This window comes from Bidens hawaiensis, unplaced genomic scaffold (genome assembly GCF_021521415.1).
Source record: "Bidens hawaiensis isolate Kalapana, Puna unplaced genomic scaffold, B.hawaiensis_p1.1 tig00002355_1, whole genome shotgun sequence".
NCBI lineage: Eukaryota > Viridiplantae > Streptophyta > Magnoliopsida > Asterales > Asteraceae > Bidens > Bidens hawaiensis.
The window spans coordinates 1,120,217-1,127,006 of NW_027491128.1; positions in this window are offsets into that span (position 1 = coordinate 1,120,217).

Genomic DNA, 6,790 nt, shown 5'->3' on the forward strand with positions numbered 1-6,790 from the left:
CATAATCATATTACATATTCAAAAACATACTAAGTGCAAAAACAGGTCTTCCGGGAAGGCTTTATGCCTTTTGTCTTTTTCGAGTAGACCTGGTAACCATGAAGTGTGCTGGTAAACAGTTCTCCGGGTAGACTTTACTTAGAGTATTTTCCTTAGAATATACACACCTAGAAGACTTCAATCTTCTTGACCATATAAAACTTTGCTCGATATGATCTAACGAGCAAACTTTTTCTTCAGAGATCCTTTTAACCATTTGTTAATGAATAACTTATTAGCAAAAACAAGTGTGCTGGTAAAACTGTAACTTGCTCAGAGTTAAACCTTGCCCGACAAAGTCCTTAAGATAATTTTTTATCAACTTTCATCAAGCATGCTCGGATCACTGTTTTATTAAAGAATACATTGCTTGATCTTCCAAATACTTGGCTTCAAAAGCTTGGTTAGCCAAGAGCTTACTCGGAAGCAACCCTTGCTTGGATATGAAGAACAACCTTACTAGACATAGTGAACCCTGCTCGAATTGACACTAAAGAAGACTTCAAGAAGATAACCTTGCACGAAAGGCAAAATACTTTGCTAGGACAAGTAAAACCTTGCTGGGAGGTCCAAGTATGCTCGGTTTCCATTCTTAATCATATATGAGAAGTGTTTGAAGATTCCAATCTCCCTTAATCTCCCTTAAGTCATTTCATGTCAAATCTTTGACTCAACACTTGATACTTTAGTAAAAATAACCTTTGTATTATACCTAAAATAGCAATTAAGATTAGTTGAGCCTTAAAGAATTAACATTAAACTACCTAATATTAACCCGCATAACTCTTGAAAAATTATAGAACTCGTGTAATAACCACTCAAGAGTTGCTTAAAATTGGTATTGTTGCACAATCAATTAACGAGTAATTAACCGATCTTAGTGGATGAACACCTACAATCCGTTTTCCCAACATTGTTGATAATTCTCATTCTAAAAATGGTCAATCACTATTGATATTCCATTTGGTCCATGTCAATATTAAGATTCACGTTTTTCCCAAACCAAGCCCTTACAAGAATGACGATTTCTCGACTTTTCATCATGCTTAGAATCTTGACGGCTCTTTAGAAAGATTCTTAATTTATTCCCCAAACCCTTACAAGAGTGGCAATTCCCCGGCTTATCGTCAAGCTCGGTATTTGGGGGTCGAGTTTTAGGATTATTAATTTATCAACCAAGTCCTCACAAGAATGGCGATTTCTCGACTTATCATCAAGTATTGGTCTTGGTGTCTATTTTAAGGTCTGCCAAGACTTCGGAAGACTAGCAATTTCTCAGCTTATCGTCAGGCTTAGCACTTGGGGTATATTTTAAGTGTATTTTAACATTCCTCATCAAGTGATAATTGCAATATAACAATTAGTTATTAAAAACATATCACATATTTTACTATCATCATTAAACTTCAATCAAGATTCATTATAAACCAATATGATACTATGAATGTTTAGCCACTAATAAGCATAATGATAATTATCAAAGTAATAGATACAAACATGATCAAATTGAAACATTCTAACCAATTTGGATGACTAGTATTTGATGCTAATGACTTCTCTCAAAAGCTTAATCTCCTGAATCCTCAAGGGGTGAATGGATGGGATTAATTCCCCTATTAATGATGGTGAAAGGAGGTGGTTAGAGAGTATTTAATGCTTCTCCAAAAGTTGTTCTAGTCCGTTTAATGAAGAAGAAGAAGAATAAGAAGAAGAAGAGCATTCAATTTATAGGTTGTCTAGGTCCTCTAGGCACGGTCGTGTTAAGCAGGGCACGGCCGTGTCGCCATTTATTGTCTTGTTGCATTAGTTGTACATGTCAAATTGTACAAATCAAGGTTAACATGGCTGTGTTAAGCTAGGCATGGTCGTGTTTAGTTCCACAATAGTTCAAACATCTCCTGTTTTGTCCTTTTCTCTTGTACTTCAAGGCATGGCCGTGTCTTGGGAAGGCATGTCCATGGTTAACATGGTCATGTCTTGACTTCCTGATTTTTTTTGTCTTTACTTCGTAGGCATGGCTATGTCTTGATTCACCATGGGGTGTGTTGAGTCAGTTTTCACTGTTTATCTATGTGTTTCTTCTTATTTCAGCTTGTTTTATTCTTTAGGACTATATTTAACTATAGATAAATATTATAAACATTAGTGGTTATATATTTTAATATAGTTGCCAAAATTACGCTTATTTAATAATTTAGAGCGAAAAATATATAAAAAATTTTATACATCACCCCTCAATGTGTATAACTGTGTGCCTTAGTTTGAGATTTGCAGGTGTCTCATTGATGGTGAAGAAGTGTTCACATCAAAAAATCCAACACTCAATTTCGACCCGTGAAAACTTTGGAAACTCTACTTTTCTTACCCGCATAGGCGGAGTGTCAAGAAATTCAGTTTCTTTGAGCGAACCGAAGACTAGTTCAGCTGAACTTTCATTGCTCGCTTGATCCTTGATCGCCTTCACTATCTATTATTTTTGTTTCACGTCATTTTCTTGTTGTTGCATCATGACAGCTGGGGATCTACAGTTCAGAAATTGACTTCTCGTGACTTGTCAAGGTCTTGATTACGAGTGTTCTTCATGGTAATGTGTGACTCCGACAAAGATCGCCTGGAGATTGCTCTAATATCCTTGATAGGGTTAAAGGCTTGAGTTTGAAAGTTGCTAAGAATTAGGGGAAAATATTGACTGAATATACAGGATAATCTCCAGATTGTTACGTGATATTCATTAAATAAAAAATAAAGTTACAACTAGACCCAAACATTTGAAATGAAAACTATGATAACCCTAAAAAATGCAAAGTAAATAAAATCCAAATAAATCTAAAAAGTCACGTAACAACCGATACATGTACCAAAAAGGCTAGATCGATATGTGTACGAGTACGGATGCGAATACGGGTATGATATTGGTACAAATATGGATATTCAAGAAAAAACCTCATTTCTATATGTTATCCATAAACCTTTGTTTTGTTTTTTTGTTTTATTTGTTTTTTTTTAAGTTTTTTTTTCAACGGCCAACGAATCCTTCAGAGGGACTACTAGTTAAATTCACCACATCAAAATACACTCGCCTTTCGATCTGGGAAAAACCCTCACCTAAGGCCAACACCCGTGAACACTCGCCCAAAGGAACAACAATGTGGTGAGATAAAACCCGTTTAATTTAAGGATTTAACTTAGACCCACCAGTATCCACCGGTAGGGGTTGGAGAATGGTCTGATGTGGCTGCCACCTCACTCGCATGAGGCTTGTGAACACAACCCCATCCACAACTGGTTCACGCGTGACGTGAAGATCCTGATGTTCGCGCCATTCTTCCCTCTTTGATCGTTGGGAACGGTCATATTTCAAAAAAAAATATTTTTTTATATTATAAATACATACATAAAACAAATATATTTTATACAAACCCATTTCAACCATTTTAATTTATAAATTTTAACCATCTACAAAATTTCTATACAACCCTAAATGGATCTCAACTTTAACATTGTCCCGGAGGTAAAGCAAGGTTCCGTTCAAGCTTACGACAAGTGACTCAAGTATAACGAATACATCCAACAACAAGGCATTTCAAGTCAAACCTTTCAAATTGACGACGATGTACAAGAGGTGGTGCCGGAAACCCAAACGAACCCGAATTCGCAAAGAAGAAAACAAAGAAAAAGCGTTCCACTAATGTAACCCGACCCCAACCCATTGAACCGTCGAACCGAGAAAAGGTTCTGATGTTGAACGCAACCGAAGAGGTCACTTTGGCAAGATCTTGGGTTAGCAAAAGTGAGAATGCGTCAAAGGGTATTAATGTTTTTTATAATTCTTTTTAACTATCTCAACATTATAAATTTGTTTACGTTTTATATTTTATTAATATGCTATGAGGTGGCGCGCAAAGAGGAAAGAGTTTTTGGATTGCCGTCACAAAAAAATTTCATGAAATTTTACAAGTCCCAGCGTTTAGTCCGATTGAACTGGAACATCCGATTGGGAGGGACAAGGCGAAGGCGAAGAGAAAGGGAACAGGGTCGTCTACAACCGACAACCCAAACTTGGTTTTTATAAAAGATGAATTTGCAGGTTTTAAGGAGTTGCAAATTGAGAATATGAAAATTAAGCAAAAAAATTAAGTGAAGAGGCGGCCGAGATCGAACGGCAAAAATTCATTTAATGGAGCCGAGCGGAAAGACGAGGCCGAGCGGAAAGTTTCGATCTCTTAACGTGAGATCTTATCCATCTACAAGGAGAAAAACTCAATTTGGTGTTGACGTTTAAACGAAAACTCGCCCAAAAATAAAATATAACTATCTAGATTTTTCACTTATGTTTTAGTTATTTATGTTTTACTTTTTTATTAATTTTTTCTAATATTTTAGTTTATGATTTATTTTTTTTAATTAATGTAATTGTTTCCATTTTTTTATTTATGCATTTTAATTTATTTTATTAAATATTATAATTTCATATATATACTTTAAATATAAAAATAGTATTAAATAAAAAAGAAAAATAAGTAATGGAAAATGATGAAGAATGGTGTATACCTTGGGTGTTGAAGGGTGATATTGAATTATGGGACGAAAACTGATGTGGCGTAGACATGGTGAATGACGAAAATTGTGTTAGACCGTCTTCAATAGGAGGTTTTTAAAGATTTTTGGAAGAGAGAGAATATGAGTTGGAGAAGAGAGATGATGAGATGAATGAGAAAATGTGGAGTAAAATTATTGGTGAAAATTGTGTATGTGAGAGGATATGTAGGATGGGGGAGAGATCATAGGAGAGAGAGAGTATATTTTGATAAGCCATGTGTTTTGTTGGCATTCAAAATCACCACCTAAAAATTTATATATTGGTAATGGTTTTAGACCTTCTGTAATGGGGTGCTTCCCACCCTCAAAGCGACCCTAAGCGCCCGGGAACACCGCCCCTCAGGATCTTTGGAGGGAGGGGGAACTCCCCACACAACGCCGCTCTTTGTCTTGGTTTCCCCCACGATCCGTTGAATAATGGCTATATTTAAAAACAAAAAAACTTTATTTTTTTCTATCATCCTATATATATGTGTGTGTGTGTGTGAGAGAGAGAGAGTGTGTGTCTGTGTGTGTATTTCAAACATACCATTTTCTTATACACATCTTCTCATTCTTTCATTTTCTATCAAAACCAAAACAAAAAAAAATCATTTCATTCTCTACCCACCATGAATCCAATCAACCCTTCTAGGTTCGGTTTTGGTCAATTTGCAACCAACCAACGCCCGAACACCACACAACCAACTCAACCGAACTTCACCCAAGCGAGTCAACCAACCCCCACATTCCCGGACGATATGAACTTCGACCCTAACATGTTGTTATACATGCAATATTTAATGCGCGCCAACCTACCACCTGTAGGTTATAACCCACCGACTCAACCGAGTTTCCCATCGAACATCTCATCGACACTAGAAGAGACAGTGCCTGAGACGCAACTGGATCTGGTGCTTCAAGACGAGCCGGAGACACAACCCTGTTCGAGCGAAGCCGGACGAGGACGACCACACAAAAAGAAAGACGAGACCTAGTCTGTTTAAAAATAAACACTTTAACTATCGACCCTGATGAGTATTTGAACCTTTCACGAGCGTGGTGCGTGGTTTCGGAAGATCCCAAGTGTTGTAAGTGTTGTTTAATAATTTTTTATTATTTATGTTCAAAATATTAAAGGTTACTAATATGTTTTCTATTTTTTATTTTTTTGTATCCAACTATCAAACATTAGGAATTTTTTGGGAAAAACTGTAACGATTCCGACGAAACCAGGTATACTCTAACCGGTAGACAATAGTTACGTTATATTTACTGTCGGGTACGTGAATTACCATAGTAATTATACGAGAATACATGGTTCACTGTATTGATTGTACGTGAATATATAATTCATCGTAGTGAACATGCGATTAATCGATCGATAGTTATTGAAACCCGAACGAATCGAGGGTTCAATTATAGACGATATCTATAATATTTAGTGATGTTACGAAGCATTAATGCTTCGGGATAAGTAAAGTACGGCACAGAAAAAGAATTTCGATTTAATGGTACGACGGTACGTTAAACGAAACCTTTAATACCAAACCGAGCAAGAGACGATCGATCAAGCCGAAAAAGATGCGCAATAATTAATAATATGATGTTTTAAGTTAATAAATGTCATGTTTAAGTTTTTTTAAAGTTTTTAAATCGGTTTTATATAAATTTCATTTTTAAGCCGAAAACGACCGTTTTAGCCTCGTTTTAAGCCGAATTAGACATTTAACCGAAAAACGAACTGAACCAGATTATCCAAAACATTATCCGGATTTCGAGATCCAAACATGTGGCTACAATGGAAAGGTGGGTCCCACCCCACCCTCTCTTGACTTCCGATCGGCATTAGGGGTATATCCCCATGCCTTTTGTTATTTTTTTTAAAGAAAACTTGGCCATGTTCTTCCTTCCTCTCCACAATATCAACTAAAAACTTAGATTTTTAGCAAGAAAACCGAGGTAAAGATCGAGTTAATTACGTTTTCATCTTCGTTTCTTGAGTTTATTTGCAAGAAAATGAGGTTTCAAAGATGAAAACCGATTCTTGCATGATCAAGTGATGTATACGGGTTATACAAGGGATCTTGGTCCAAGAAAGGAGTTAAGCGAACCAAAAACGAATTTTTACGGTTTAAACTTTAGTTTTGAAACAATAACCGAAACTATAGTG